Source organism: Somniosus microcephalus, unplaced genomic scaffold, assembly GCF_052327205.1.
Source record: "Somniosus microcephalus isolate GS21.2 unplaced genomic scaffold, FLI_Smic_1.0 unresolved_chr1, whole genome shotgun sequence".
NCBI lineage: Eukaryota > Metazoa > Chordata > Chondrichthyes > Squaliformes > Somniosidae > Somniosus > Somniosus microcephalus.
In genome coordinates, this window is record NW_028225179.1 from 109526664 (window position 1) to 109544471 (window position 17808).

Sequence of the window (17808 nt, forward strand, 5' to 3'; positions counted from 1 at the left end):
TACAGTGCATTACAGGGAATCTGTTACAGGGAATCTGGTACAGTGCATTACAGGGAATCTGTTGCAGCGCATTACAGGTTACCTGGTACAGTGCGTTCATGGAATCTGTTACAGTGCATTTCAGGGAATCTGTTACATTGCGTTACAGGGAATCTGTTACAATGCATTACAGGAATCTGTTACATGGTGTTATGGCAAACTGTTACCTTGCATTACTGGGAATCTGTTACTGTGCATTACAGGGAATCTGTTATGGTGCATTATGGGGAATCTGTTACAGTGCATTACTGGGAATCTATTATGGTGCATTACTGGGAATCTATTATGGTGCATTACTGGGAATCTGGTACAGTGAGTTACTGGGAATCTGTTACAGTGCGTTACAGGTAATCTGTTACAGTGCATTACAGGGAGCCTGTTACAGTGAATGACAGGGAGTCTGTTACAGTGCGTTACTGGGAATCTGGTACAGTGTGATACTGGGAATATGTTACTGTGCATTACAGGTAATCTGTTACAGTGCATTACAGAGAATCTGTTACAGTGCATTACTGGGAATCTGTTACATTGCATTACTGGGAATCTATTACAGTGCATTATAGGGAATCAGGCACAGAGCGTTACTGGGAATCTGTTACAGTATGTTACTGGGAACCTATTACAGTGCGTTACAGGGAATCTATTACATAGCATTACAGGGAATCTGTTACAGTATGTTACTGGGAATCTGTTGCAGTGTGTTAAATGTAATCTGTTACAGTGTGTTTCAGAGATTCAGGTGCAGTCCATTACAGGGAATCTGTTACAGTGAGTTACTGGGAATCTGTTACAATGTGTTACTGTGAATCTGTTACAATGTGTTACAAGGAATCTGTTACAGTGTGTTACAGGGAACCTGTTACATAGTGTTACTGGAAATCTGTTACAATGCATTACAGAGAACCTGTTACAGTGCGTTACAGGTAATCTGTTACAGTGCATTAAGGGGAATCTCTTACATTGTGTTACAGGGAATCTGTTACAATGAATTATGGGGAGTCTGTTACAGTGCATTACAGGGAATCTGTTACATTGCATTACAGGGAATCTGTTACAATGCATTACAGGGAATCTGTTACATGGTGTTATGGGAAACTGTTACCTTGCATTACTGGGAATCTGTTACTTTGTGTTACTGTGAATCTGTTACAGTGCGTTACAGGGAATCAGGTACAGTGCATTACATGGAATCTGTTACAGTGTGTTACAGGGAATCTGTTACAGCACATTACCGTGAAACCTTTACCATGCGTTACAGGGAATATGGTACACTGCATTACAGGGAATCTGTTACACTGCATTACAGGGAATCTGTTACAGTGTGTTACAGGAAATCTGTTACAGCGCATTACAGGGAATCTGTTAGTGTGTTACAGGAAATCTGTTACAGCGCATTACAGGGAATCTGTTACAGTGCATTACAGGGAATCTGTTACAGTGCATTACAGGGAATCTATTACAGTGCATTACAGGGAATCTATTACAGTGCATTACAGGGAATCAGGTACAGAGCGTTACTGGGAATCTGTAACAGTCTGTTACTGGGAATCTGTTACAATGTGTTACAGGGAATCTGTAACAGTGGGTTACAGGGAATCTGTTCCAGTATGTTACTGGGAATCTGTTACAATGTGTTACAGGGAATCTGTAACAGTGAGTTACAGGGAATCTGTTCCAGTATGTTACTGGGAATCTGTTACAATGTGTTACAGGGAATCTGTAACAGTGAGTTACAGGGAATCTGTTCCTGTATGTTACAGGGAATCTGTTACAGCACTTTATGGGGAATCTGTTACAGCGCATTACAGGGAATCTGATACCGTGCATTACAGGGAATCTGGTACAGTTTGTTACTGGAAATCTATTACAGTGCATTACAGGTAATCAGGTACAGAGCGTTACTGGGAATCTGTTACAGCATGTTACTGGGAATCTGTTAGCGTATTAAAGGGAATCTGTTACAGTGTGTTACAGGGAATCAGGTACATTGCATTACAGGGAATCTGTTACCGTGCATTACAGGGAATATGTTGCAGTATGTTACTGGGAATATGTTACAGCGAGTTATAGGGAATCTGTTACAGTATATTACTGGGAATCTGTTACAGTATGTTACTGTGTATCTGTTACAATGTGTTACAAGGAATCTGTTACAATGCATTACAGGGAACCTGTTACATAGTGTTACAGGAAATCTGTTACAATGCATTACAGAGAACCTGTTACAGTGCGTTACAGGGAATCTGTTACAGTGCATTACAGGGAATATGTTGCAGTGTGTTACAGGAAATCTGTTACAGTCCATTACAGGGAATCCATTACATTGCCTTAAGGGAAGCTGTTACAGTGCATTGCAGGGAATTTGTTACCGTGCGTTACAGGGAATCTGTTACAGTGCATTACAGGGAATGTGTTACACTGTGTTACATGGAATCTGTTACAGTGTGTTACAGCAAATCTGTTAGTGTGTTACAGGAATCTGTTACACTGTGTTACGGGGAATCTATTACAGTGCGTTACAGGGAATCTGTTACAGTGCATTACAGGGAATCTGTTACAGTGCATTACAGAGAATATGTTACTGTGCGTTACATGGAATCCATTACATTGCATTAAGGGAATCTGTTACAGTGTGTTACAGGGAATCTGTTACAGTGCATTACAGGGAATCTATTACAGTGTGTTACAGGGAATCTTTTACAGTGCGTTACAGCAAATTTGTTACCGTGCGTTAAGGGAATCTGTTACAGTGTGTTATAGGGAATCTATTACAGTACATTACAGGAAATCTATTACAGTGCATTACAGGAAATCTGTTACAGTGCATTAAGGGAATTTGTTACATTGTATCATGGGAATCTGTTACACTGTGTTACCAACAATCTGTTACATTGTGTTAAAGGAATCTTTTACAGTGCATTACAGGGAATCTGTTGCAGTGCATTACAGGGAATCTGTTACAGTGCGTTACAGGGAATATGTTACAGTGCATTACAGGGAATATGTTACAGTGCGTTACAGGGAATCTGTTACAGTGCATTACAGGGAATATGTTACAGTGCGTTACAGGGAATATGTTACAGTGCATTACAGGGAATATGTTACAGTGCGTTACAGGGAATATGTTACAGTGCGTTACAGGGAATATGTTACAGTGCATTACAGGGAATCTGTTACAGTGCATTACAGGGAATATGTTACAGTGCATTACAGGGAATCTGTTACAGTGCGTTACAGGGAATCTGTTACAATGCATTACAGGGAATATGTTACAGTGCGTTACAGGGAATATGTTACAGTGCATTACAGGGAATATGTTACAGTGCATTACAGGGAATCTGTTACAGTGCGTTACAGGGAATCTGTTACAGTGCATTACAGGGAATCTGTTACAGTGCATTACAGGGAATCTGTTACAGTGCGATCCAGGGAATCTGTTACAGTGCATTATGGGGAATCTATTACTGTGCATGACAGGGAATCTGTTACAGTGCATTACAGGGAATCTGTTACAGTGCGATCCAGGGAATCTGTTACAGTGCATTATGGGGAATCTATTACTGTGCATGACAGGGAATCTGTTACAGTGCATTACAGGGAATCTGTTACAGTGCATTACAGGGAATCTGTTACAGGGAATCTGTTAGTGCATTACAGGGAATCTGTTACAGTGCCTTACAGGGAATCTGTTAGTGCATTACAGGGAATCTGTTACAGTGCCTTACAGGGAATCTGTTACAGTGCATTACAGGGAATCTGTTACAGTGCATTACAGGAAATCTGTTAGTGTGTTACAGTGATCTGTAACAGTGTCTTACAGGGAATCTGTTACAGTGTGTTAAACGGAATCTGTTAGTGTGTTACAGGGAATCTGTTACAGTGCATAACAGGGAATCTATTACAGTGCGATCCAGGGAATCTGTTAGTGTGTTACATTGAATCTGTTACAGTGCATTACAGGGAATCTGTTACAGTGCATTACAGGGAATCTGTTACAGTGCATTACAGTGTGCGATCCAGGGAATCTGTTACAGTGCATTACAGGGAATCTGTTACAGTGCTTTGCATCGAATCAGTTACAATGCATTACAGGGAATCTATTACAGTGCATTACAGGGAAACTGTTACAGTGCTTTACATGGATTCAGTTACAGTGCATTACATAGAATCAGTTACAGTGCGTTACAGGGAATCTGTTTCAGTGCGATACAGGGAATCTGTTACAGTGCATTACAGGAAATCTGTTACTGTGCGATCCAGGGAATCTGTTACAGTGCGTTACATGGAATTTGTTACAGTGCGATCCAGGGAATCTGTTACAGTGCATTACAGGAAATCTGTTACAGTGCATTACAGGGAATCTATTACAGTGCATTACAGGGAAACTGTTACAGTGCGATCCAGGGAATCTGTTACAGTGCATTATGGGGAATCTATTACTGTGCATGACAGGGAATCTGTTACAGTGCATTACAGGGAATCTGTTACAGTGCATTACAGGGAATCTGTTACAGGGAATCTGTTAGTGCATTACAGGGAATCTGTTACAGTGCCTTACAGGGAATCTGTTAGTGCATTACAGGGAATCTGTTACAGTGCCTTACAGGGAATCTGTTACAGTGCATTACAGGGAATCTGTTACAGTGCATTACAGGGAATCTGTTACAGGGAATCTGTTACAGTGCATTACAGGGAATCTGGTACAGTGCATTACAGGGAATCTGTTGCAGCACATTACAGGTTACCTGGTACAGTGCGTTCATGGAATCTGTTACAGTGCATTTCAGGGAATCTGTTACATTGCGTTACAGGGAATCTGTTACAATGCATTACAGGAATCTGTTACATGGTGTTATGGCAAACAGTTATGTTGCATTACTGGGAATCTGTTACTGTGCATTACAGGGAATCTGTTATGGTGCATTATGGGGAATCTGTTACAGTGCATTACTGGGAATTTATTATGGTGCATTACTGGGAATCTGGTACAGTGAGTTACTGGGAATCTGTTACAGTGCGTTACAGGTAATCTGTTACAGTGCATTACAGGGAGCCTGTTACAGTGAATGACAGGGAGTCTGTTACAGTGCGTTACTGGGAATCTGGTACAGTGTGATACTGGGAATATGTTACTGTGCATTACAGGTAATCTGGTACAGTGCATTAAGGGGAATCTTTTACAATACATTACAGGGAATCTCTTACATTGTGTTACAGGGAATCTGTTACAATGAATTACGGGGAGTCTGTTACAGTGCATTACAGGGAATCTGTTACATTGCATTACAGGGAATCTGTTACAATGCATTACAGGGAATCTGTTACATGGTGTTATGGGAAACTGTTACCTTGCATTACTGGGAATCTGTTACATTGTGTTACTGTGAATCTGTTACAGTGCGTTACAGGGAATCTGTTACAGCACATTACCGTGAAACCTTTACCATGCGTTACAGGGAATATGGTACACTGCATTACAGGGAATCTGTTAGTGCAGTACAGGAAATCTGTTACAGTGCATTACAGGGAATCTGTTACAGTGTGTTACAGGAAATCTGTTACAGCGCATTACAGGGAATCTATTACAGTGCATTACAGGGAATCTGTTACAGTGTGTTACAGGAAATCTGTTACAGCGCATTACAGGGAATCTGTTAGTGTGTTACAGGGAATCTGTTACAGCACCTTACGGGGAATCTGTTACAGTGCATTACAGGGAATCTGTTACAGTGCATTACAGGGAATCTATTACAGTGCATTACAGGGAATCTATTACAGTGCATTACAGGGAATCAGGTACAGAGCGTTACTGGGAATCTGTAACAGTATGTTACTGGGAATCTGTTACAATGTGTTACAGGGAATCTGTTACAGTATGTTACTGGGAATCTGTAACAGTATGTGACTGGGAATCTGTTAGTGTGTTAAAGGGACTCTGTTACAGTGTGTTACTGGGAATCTGTTGCAGTATGTTACAGGGAATCTGTAACAGTGAGTTCCAGGGAATTCTGTTCCAGTATGTTACTGGGACTCTGTTACAGTGTGTTACAGGGAATCTGTTACAGTGTGTCATTGGGAATCTGTTACAGTGCAGTACAGGGAATCTGTTACAGTGTGTTAGTGGGAATCTGTTACAGTGCCTTACAGGGAATCAGGTAGAGTGTGTTACAGGGAATCTGTTACAGTGCATTACAGGGAATCTGTTACACTGCATTATGGGGAATCTGCTACAGAGCATTACAGGGAAACGATTACATTGTTTTACAGGGAATCTGTTACAGTGAGTTACAGGGAATCTGTTAAAGTGCATTATGGGGAAGCTGTTACAGAGCATTATTTTGGAATCTGTTACACAGCATTGCAGAGAATCTGTTACAATGAGTTACAGGGAATCAGGTAGAGCGTGTGACAGGGAATCTGTTACATTGAGTTACAGGGAATCTGTTAGTGTGTCATTGGGAATCTGTTACAGTGCGTTACAGGGAACCTGTTACAGTGCATTACAGAGAATCAGGTACAGCATGTAACAGGGAATCTGTTACATTGAGTTACAGGGAATCTGTTACAGTATGTTGCTGGGAATCTATTACAGTGTGTTACAGGGAATCTGTTACAGTGCATTACAGGGATCTGTTACAGTGCATTACTGGGAATCTATTACAGTGCATTACAGGGAATCAGGCACAGAGCGTTGCTGGGAATCTGTTACAGTATGTTACTGGGAATCTATTACAGTGCATTACAGGGAATCTGTTACATAGCATTACAGGGAATCTGTTACAGTATATTACTGGGAATCTGTTACAATGTGTTACAGGGAATCTGTTACAGTATGTTACTGGGAATCTGTTACAGTATGTGACTGGGAATCTGTTACAGTGTGTTAAAGGGAATCTGTTACAGTGTGTTACAGGGTATCAGGTACAGTGCATTACAGGGAATCTGTTACAGTGCATTACAGGGAATCTGTTACCATGCATTACAGGGAATCTTTTACAGTATGTTACTGGGAATCTGTTGCAGAGTGTTACAGGAGGTCTGTTACAATATGTTACTGGGAATCTGTTACAGTGTGTTAAAGGGAATCTGTTACAGTGTGTCATTGGGAATCTGTTACAGTGCATTACAGGGAATCTGTTACACTATATAACTGGGAATCTATTACAGTGTGTTACACGGAATCAGGTACAGTGCATTACCGGGAATCTGTTACAGTATGTTACTGGGAATCTATTACAGTGCGTTACAGGGAATCTGGTACATTGAGTTACAGGGAATCTGTTACACTATATAACTGGGAATCCATTACAGTGCATTACCGGGAATCAGGTACAGTGCATTACAGGGAATCTGTTACAGTGTGTCATTGGGAATCTGTTACAGTGCGTTACAGGGAATCTGTTACTGTGCATTACAGGGAATCTGTTACTGTGCATTACAGGGAATCTGTTTGCATATGTCACTGGGAATCTATTATAGTGCGTTACAGAGAATCTGTTACATAACATTACAGGGAATCAGGTACAGCGTGTAACAGGGAATCTGTTACACTGTGTTACAGGGAATCTCTTACATTGTGTTACAGTGAATCTGTTACAGTGCATTACAGGCAATCTGCTACAGTGAGTTACAGGGAATCTGTTACAGTGCATTACTGGGAATCTGTTGCAGAGCATTACAGGGAATCTGTTACATGGTGTTATGGGAAACTGTTACCTTGCATTATTGGGAATCTGTTACAGTGCATTACAGTGAATCAAGTACAGTGTATTATACACAATCTGTTACAGTGGGTTACAGGGATTCTGTTAGTGCGTTACAGGGAATCTCGTACACTGCATTACAGGGAATCTGTTGCACTGCATTATGCAGAATCTGTTACAATGCATTACAGGGAATCAGGTACAGTGCATTACAGGGAATTTGTTACAGTGCGTTACTGGGAATCTGTTACAGTGCGTTACAGGGATCTGTTTCAGTGCGTTACAGGGAATCTGTTACAGTGCATTACAGGAAATCTGTTAGTGTGTTACAGTGATCTGTAACAGTGTCTTACAGGGAATCTGTTACAGTGTGTTAAACGGAATCTGTTAGTGTGTTACAGGGAATCTGTTACAGTGCATAACAGGGAATCTATTACAGTGCGATCCAGGGAATCTGTTAGTGTGTTACATTGAATCTGTTACAGTGCATTACAGGGAATCTGTTACAGTGCATTACAGGGAATCTGTTACAGTGCATTACAGTGTGCGATCCAGGGAATCTGTTACAGTGCATTACAGGGAATCTGTTACAGTGCTTTGCATCGAATCAGTTACAATGCATTACAGGGAATCTATTACAGTGCATTACAGGGAAACTGTTACAGTGCTTTACATGGATTCAGTTACAGTGCATTACATAGAATCAGTTACAGTGCGTTACAGGGAATCTGTTTCAGTGCGATACAGGGAATCTGTTACAGTGCATTACAGGAAATCTGTTACTGTGCGATCCAGGGAATCTGTTACAGTGCGTTACATGGAATTTGTTACAGTGCGATCCAGGGAATCTGTTACAGTGCATTACAGGAAATCTGTTACAGTGCATTACAGGGAATCTATTACAGTGCATTACAGGGAAACTGTTACAGTGCGATCCAGGGAATCTGTTACAGTGCATTATGGGGAATCTATTACTGTGCATGACAGGGAATCTGTTACAGTGCATTACAGGGAATCTGTTACAGTGCATTACAGGGAATCTGTTACAGGGAATCTGTTAGTGCATTACAGGGAATCTGTTACAGTGCCTTACAGGGAATCTGTTAGTGCATTACAGGGAATCTGTTACAGTGCCTTACAGGGAATCTGTTACAGTGCATTACAGGGAATCTGTTACAGTGCATTACAGGGAATCTGTTACAGGGAATCTGTTACAGTGCATTACAGGGAATCTGGTACAGTGCATTACAGGGAATCTGTTGCAGCACATTACAGGTTACCTGGTACAGTGCGTTCATGGAATCTGTTACAGTGCATTTCAGGGAATCTGTTACATTGCGTTACAGGGAATCTGTTACAATGCATTACAGGAATCTGTTACATGGTGTTATGGCAAACAGTTATGTTGCATTACTGGGAATCTGTTACTGTGCATTACAGGGAATCTGTTATGGTGCATTATGGGGAATCTGTTACAGTGCATTACTGGGAATTTATTATGGTGCATTACTGGGAATCTGGTACAGTGAGTTACTGGGAATCTGTTACAGTGCGTTACAGGTAATCTGTTACAGTGCATTACAGGGAGCCTGTTACAGTGAATGACAGGGAGTCTGTTACAGTGCGTTACTGGGAATCTGGTACAGTGTGATACTGGCAATATGTTACTGTGCATTACAGGTAATCTGGTACAGTGCATTAAGGGGAATCTTTTACAATACATTACAGGGAATCTCTTACATTGTGTTACAGGGAATCTGTTACAATGAATTACGGGGAGTCTGTTACAGTGCATTACAGGGAATCTGTTACATTGCATTACAGGGAATCTGTTACAATGCATTACAGGGAATCTGTTACATGGTGTTATGGGAAACTGTTACCTTGCATTACTGGGAATCTGTTACATTGTGTTACTGTGAATCTGTTACAGTGCGTTACAGGGAATCTGTTACAGCACATTACCGTGAAACCTTTACCATGCGTTACAGGGAATATGGTACACTGCATTACAGGGAATCTGTTAGTGCAGTACAGGAAATCTGTTAGTGCATTACAGGGAATCTGTTACAGTGTGTTACAGGAAATCTGTTACAGCGCATTACAGGGAATCTGTTAGTGTGTTACAGGGAATCTGTTACAGCACCTTACGGGGAATCTGTTACAGTGCATTACAGGGAATCTGTTACAGTGCATTACAGGGAATCTATTACAGTGCATTACAGGGAATCTATTACAGTGCATTACAGGGAATCAGGTACAGAGCGTTACTGGGAATCTGTAACAGTATGTTACTGGGAATCTGTTACAATGTGTTACAGGGAATCTGTTACAGTATGTTACTGGGAATCTGTAACAGTATGTGACTGGGAATCTGTTAGTGTGTTAAAGGGACTCTGTTACAGTGTGTTACTGGGAATCTGTTGCAGTATGTTACAGGGAATCTGTAACAGTGAGTTCCAGGGAATTCTGTTCCAGTATGTTACTGGGACTCTGTTACAGTGTGTTACAGGGAATCTGTTACAGTGTGTCATTGGGAATCTGTTACAGTGCAGTACAGGGAATCTGTTACAGTGTGTTAGTGGGAATCTGTTACAGTGCCTTACAGGGAATCAGGTAGAGTGTGTTACAGGGAATCTGTTACAGTGCATTACAGGGAATCTGTTACACTGCATTATGGGGAATCTGCTACAGAGCATTACAGGGAAACGATTACATTGTTTTACAGGGAATCTGTTACAGTGAGTTACAGGGAATCTGTTAAAGTGCATTATGGGGAAGCTGTTACAGAGCATTATTTTGGAATCTGTTACACAGCATTGCAGAGAATCTGTTACAATGAGTTACAGGGAATCAGGTAGAGCGTGTGACAGGGAATCTGTTACATTGAGTTACAGGGAATCTGTTAGTGTGTCATTGGGAATCTGTTACAGTGCGTTACAGGGAACCTGTTACAGTGCATTACAGAGAATCAGGTACAGCATGTAACAGGGAATCTGTTACATTGAGTTACAGGGAATCTGTTACAGTATGTTGCTGGGAATCTATTACAGTGTGTTACAGGGAATCTGTTACAGTGCATTACAGGGATCTGTTACAGTGCATTACTGGGAATCTATTACAGTGCATTACAGGGAATCAGGCACAGAGCGTTGCTGGGAATCTGTTACAGTATGTTACTGGGAATCTATTACAGTGCATTACAGGGAATCTGTTACATAGCATTACAGGGAATCTGTTACAGTATATTACTGGGAATCTGTTACAATGTGTTACAGGGAATCTGTTACAGTATGTTACTGGGAATCTGTTACAGTATGTGACTGGGAATCTGTTACAGTGTGTTAAAGGGAATCTGTTACAGTGTGTTACAGGGTATCAGGTACAGTGCATTACAGGGAATCTGTTACAGTGCATTACAGGGAATCTGTTACCATGCATTACAGGGAATCTTTTACAGTATGTTACTGGGAATCTGTTGCAGAGTGTTACAGGAGGTCTGTTACAATATGTTACTGGGAATCTGTTACAGTGTGTTAAAGGGAATCTGTTACAGTGTGTCATTGGGAATCTGTTACAGTGCATTACAGGGAATCTGTTACACTATATAACTGGGAATCTATTACAGTGTGTTACACGGAATCAGGTACAGTGCATTACCGGGAATCTGTTACAGTATGTTACTGGGAATCTATTACAGTGCGTTACAGGGAATCTGGTACATTGAGTTACAGGGAATCTGTTACACTATATAACTGGGAATCCATTACAGTGCATTACCGGGAATCAGGTACAGTGCATTACAGGGAATCTGTTACAGTGTGTCATTGGGAATCTGTTACAGTGCGTTACAGGGAATCTGTTACTGTGCATTACAGGGAATCTGTTACTGTGCATTACAGGGAATCTGTTTGCATATGTCACTGGGAATCTATTATAGTGCGTTACAGAGAATCTGTTACATAACATTACAGGGAATCAGGTACAGCGTGTAACAGGGAATCTGTTACACTGTGTTACAGGGAATCTCTTACATTGTGTTACAGTGAATCTGTTACAGTGCATTACAGGCAATCTGCTACAGTGAGTTACAGGGAATCTGTTACAGTGCATTACTGGGAATCTGTTGCAGAGCATTACAGGGAATCTGTTACATGGTGTTATGGGAAACTGTTACCTTGCATTATTGGGAATCTGTTACAGTGCATTACAGTGAATCAAGTACAGTGTATTATACACAATCTGTTACAGTGGGTTACAGGGATTCTGTTAGTGCGTTACAGGGAATCTCGTACACTGCATTACAGGGAATCTGTTGCACTGCATTATGCAGAATCTGTTACAATGCATTACAGGGAATCAGGTACAGTGCATTACAGGGAATTTGTTACAGTGCGTTACTGGGAATCTGTTACAGTGCGTTACAGGGATCTGTTTCAGTGCGTTACAGGGAATCTGTTACAGTGCATTACAGGAAATCTGTTAGTGTGTTACAGTGATCTGTAACAGTGTCTTACAGGGAATCTGTTACAGTGTGTTAAACGGAATCTGTTAGTGTGTTACAGGGAATCTGTTACAGTGCATAACAGGGAATCTATTACAGTGCGATCCAGGGAATCTGTTAGTGTGTTACATTGAATCTGTTACAGTGCATTACAGGGAATCTGTTACAGTGCATTACAGGGAATCTGTTACAGTGCATTACAGTGTGCGATCCAGGGAATCTGTTACAGTGCATTACAGGGAATCTGTTACAGTGCTTTGCATCGAATCAGTTACAATGCATTACAGGGAATCTATTACAGTGCATTACAGGGAAACTGTTACAGTGCTTTACATGGATTCAGTTACAGTGCATTACATAGAATCAGTTACAGTGCGTTACAGGGAATCTGTTTCAGTGCGATACAGGGAATCTGTTACAGTGCATTACAGGAAATCTGTTACTGTGCGATCCAGGGAATCTGTTACAGTGCGTTACATGGAATTTGTTACAGTGCGATCCAGGGAATCTGTTACAGTGCATTACAGGAAATCTGTTACAGTGCATTACAGGGAATCTATTACAGTGCATTACAGGGAAACTGTTACAGTGCTTTACATGGATTCAGTTACAGTGCACTAAGGAAGTGGTACTCGGTAAAATAATGGGACTCAAGGTGGATAAATCACCTGGACCCGATGGCTTACATCCTAAGGTCTTGCGGGAAGTGGCGGTAGGGATTGTGGATGCATTAGTAATAATTTTCCAAAACTCCCCGGACTCAGCAAAGGTCCCGGCAGACTGGAAAACTGCTAATGTAACACCCTTATTTAAAAAGGGCAGTAGACAGAAGGCTGGAAACTATAGACCGGTTAGCCTAACATCTGTGGTAGGTAAAATTTTGGAGTCCATTATTAAGGAGACAGTAACAGGACATTTGGATAAACATAATTTAATAGGACAAAGTCAGCATGGTTTTATGAAGGGGAAGTCATGTTTGACAAATTTGCTGGAGTTCTTTGAGGAAGTAACATATAGGGTTGATAAAGGGGAACGAGTGGACGTAGTGTATTTAGACTTCCAAAAGGCATTTGACAAGGTGCCACACAAGATTATTGCTTAAGATAAAAAATCACGGGATTGGGGGTAATATTCTGGCATGGATAGAGGATTGGCTATCTAACAGAAGGCAGAGAGCTGGGATAAATGGTTCATTCTCAGACTGGCAATCAGTAACTCGTGGTGTTCTGCAGGGGTCAGTGCTGGGTCCCCAACTCTTTACAATCTATATTAATGATTTGGAGGAGGGGACCAAGTGTAACATATCAAAGTTTGCAGATGATACTAAGATGGGAGGGAAAGTAGTGAGTGAGGAGGACATAAAAAACCTGCAAGGGGACATAGACAGGCTAAGTAAGTGGGCAGAGATTTGGCAGATGGAATACAATATCACAGAATCCCCACAATGCAGATAGAGGCCATTTCAGCCCATCGAGCCTGCACCGACACATATCCCACCCTATCCCCGTATTTAATCCACTAACACTAAGGGTCAATTTATCATAGCCAAATCAACCTAACCTGCACATCTTTGGATTGTGGGAGGAAACCAGAGCACCCCCACACAGACACAGGGAGAATGTGCAAACTCCACACAGACAGTTGCCCGAGGCCGGATTTGAACTTGGGTCCTTGGCGCTGTGAGGCAACAGTGCTAACCACTATGCCACCGTGCCCCCCAATACTGGAAAGTGTGAGGTTATGCACTTTGGCAGGAAAAATCGTAGAGCAAGTTATTATCTTAATGGCAAGAAACTGGAAAGTACTGAAGTACAAAGGGATCTGGGGGTCCTGGTGCACGAAACTCAAAAGGTTAGTATGCAGGTGCAGCAAGTGATTAAGAAGGCCAATGGAATGTTGGCTTTCATTGCTAGGGGGATAGAATATAAAAATAGGGAGGTATTGCTTCAGTTGTACAAGGTATTGGTGAGACCGCACCTGGAATACTGCATACAGTTTTGGTGTCCATACTTAAGAAAAGACATAGTTGCTCTCGAGTCAGTACAAAGAAGGTTCACTCGGTTAATCCCGGGGATGAGGGGATGGACATATGAGGAGAGGTTGAGTAGATTGGGACTCTACTCATTGGAGTTCAGAAGAATGAGAGGCGATCTTATTGAAACATATAAGATTGTGAAGGGGTTGGATCGGGTGGATGCGGGGAGGATGTTCCCGATGATGGGTGAAACTAGAACTAGGGGGCATAGTCTTAGAATAAGGGGCTGTTCTTTCAAAACTGAGATGAGGAGGAACTACTTCACTCAGAGGGTGGTAGGTCCATGGAATATGCTGCCCCAAAAAGCTGTAGAAGCTACATCATTACATAAATTTAAAACAGAAATAGACAGTTTCCTAGAAGTAAAGGGAATTAAGGGTTACAGGGAGCGGGCAGGAATTTGGACATGAGTCTAGGTTCGGATCGGACATGGCCCTGTGGGTAGCAGAGCGGGCCCAGGGGCCATGTAGCCTGATCCTGCTTCTATTTCATGTGTCTAATTCTGTTAGATTCAGGAGATGGTTCTGTGATAGTAGATTGGCGGTTAGGATCAGATCAGCCATGATCTTATTGAATGGCGGAGCAGGCTCGAGGGGCCGATTGGCCTACTCCTGCTCCTATTTCTTATGTTCTTATGTTCTTATGCAATACAGGTAATCTGTTGCAGTGCATTACAGGGAATCTGTTACAGTGCATTACAGGGAATCTGTTAGTGCTTTACATCGAATCAGTTACAGTGCGTTACAGGGAATCTGTTACAGTGCATTACAGGGAATCTGTTACACTGCGTTACAGAGAATCTGTTACAGTGCGTTACAGGGAATCTCTTACAGTGCATTACCGTGAATCTGTTACAGTGTGATCCAGGGAATCTGTTACATTGTGACCCAGGGAATCTGTTACAGTGCATTACAGGGAATCTATTATAGTGCGTTACAGGGACTCTGTTACATTTAGTAAAGGGAGTCTGTTGCAGGGAATCTATTACAGTGCATCACATTAAATCTGTTAAAGTGTATTACAGGGAATCTGTTACAGTGTGATCTAGGGAATCTGTTACTGTGCGTTACAGGGAAGATTATACACTGCATTACAGGGAATCTGTTACAGTGCATTACAGGGAATCTGTTACAGTGCTTTACATCGAATCAGTTACAGTGCGTTACAGGGAATCTGTTAGTGTGTTACAGGGAATCTGTTACAGTGCGTTACAGAGAATCTGTTACAGTGCATTACTGGGAATCTGTTACAGTGCCTTACAGGGAATCTCTAACAATAGGTTAAGGGAGTCTGTTGCAGGGAATCTATTACAGTGCATCACAGTAAATCTGTTAAAGTGCATTACAGGGAATCTGTTACAGTGTGATCCAGTTAATCTGTTACAGTGTGTTACAGGGAATATTATACACTGCACTACAGGGAATCTGTTACAGTGCATTACAGGGAATCTGTTACAGTGCATTACAGGGAATCTGTTACAGTGTGTTACGGGGAATCTGTTACAGTGCGATACAGGGAATATTATACACTGCACTACTGGGAATCTGTTACAGTGCATTACAGGGAATCTGTTACAGTGCATTACAGGGAATCTCTTACAGTGCATTATGGGGAATCTGTTACAGTGCGATACAGGGAATCTTGTACATTGCATTACAGGGAATATGTTACAGTGCATTACAAGGAACATGTTACAGTGTGTTACATGATATCTGTTACTGTGTGATCCAGGGAATCATTTGCAGTGCATTACAATAAATCTGTTACAGTGCGTTACAGGGAATCTTGTACACTGTGTTACAGAGAATCTGCTACAGTGTGTTACAGGGAATTTGTTACAGGGTGTTATAAGGAATCTGTTACAGTGCGATCCAGGGAAACTGTTACAGGGTGTTACAGGGAATCTGTTACAGTGCGATCCAGGGAATCTGTTACAGTGCATTACAGGGAATCTTGTACACTGCGTTACAGGGAATCTGCTACAGTGTGTTACAGGGAATCTGTTACAGTGCGTTAAGGGAGTCTATTACAGGGTGTTATAAGGAATCTGTTACAGTGCGATCCAGGGAAACTGTTACAGTGCGTTACAGGGATTCTGTTACATTCCATTAAGGGAGTCTGTTACAGGGTGTTACAGGGAATCTGTTACAGTGCAATCCAGGGAATCTGTTACAGTGCGTTACATGGAATCTGTTACAGTGTGATACAGGGAATCTGTTACATTGTGTTACATTGAATCTGTTACAGTGCATTACAGGGAATTTGTTACAGTGCGATCCAGAGAATTTGTTACAGTGCATTACAGGGAATCTGTTACAGTGCATTACAGGGAACCTATTAAAGTGCGTTACAGGGAATCTGTTACAGTGCATTACAGGGAATCTGTTAGTGTGATCCAGGGAATCTGTTACAGTGCGTTACAGGGAATCTGTTACATTGTGACCTAGGGAATCTGTTACAGTGTGTTACAGGGAATCTGTTGCAGCGCTTTACATCGAATCAGTTACAGTGCATTACAGGGAATCTATTACAGTGCGTTATAGGGAATCTGTTACATTTAGTAAAGGGAGTCTGTTGCAGGGAATCTATTACAGTGCATCACAGTAAATCTGTTAAAGTGCATTACAGGGAATCTGTTACAGTGTGATCCAGGGAATCTGTTACTTTGTGTTACAGGGAATATTATACACTGCATTACAGGGAATCTGTTACAGTGCATTACAGGGAATCTGTTACAGTGCTTTACATCGAATCAGTTACAGTGCGTTACAGGGAATCTGTTAGTGTGTTACAGGGAACCTGTAACAGTGCGTTAGAGAATCTGTTACAGTGCATTACTGGGAATCTGTTACAATGCCTTACAGGGAATCTCTAACATTAAGTTAAGGGAGTCTGTTGCAGGGAATCTATTACAGTGCATCACAGTAAATCTGTTAAAGTGCATTACAGGGAATCTGTTACAGTGTGATCCAGGGAATCTGTTACTGTGTGTTACAGGGAATATTATACACTGCACTACAGGGAATCTGTTACAGTGCATTACAGGGAATCTGTTACAGTGCATTACAGGGAATCTGTTACAGTGCATTACAGGGAATCTCTTACAGTGCATTACAGGGAATCTGTTACAGCGTGATCCAGTTAATCTGTTACAGTGTGTTACAGGGAATATTATACACTGCACTACAGGGAATCTGTTACAGTGCATTACAGGGAATCTGTTACAGTGCATTACAGGGAATCTCTTACAGTGCATTACAGGGAATCTGTTACAGCGTGATCCAGTTAATCTGTTACAGTGTGTTACAGTGAATATTATACACTGCACTACAGGGAATCTGTTACAGTGCATTACAGGGAACTTGTTACAGTGTGTTACATGAAATCTGTTACTGTGTGATCCAGGGAATTTGTTAGTGTGTTACAGGGAATTCATTACAGTGCCTTACAGGGAATCTTTTACTCTGAGTAATAGGGAATCTGTTACAATGCATTACAGGGAAACTGTTACAGTGCAATCCAGGGAA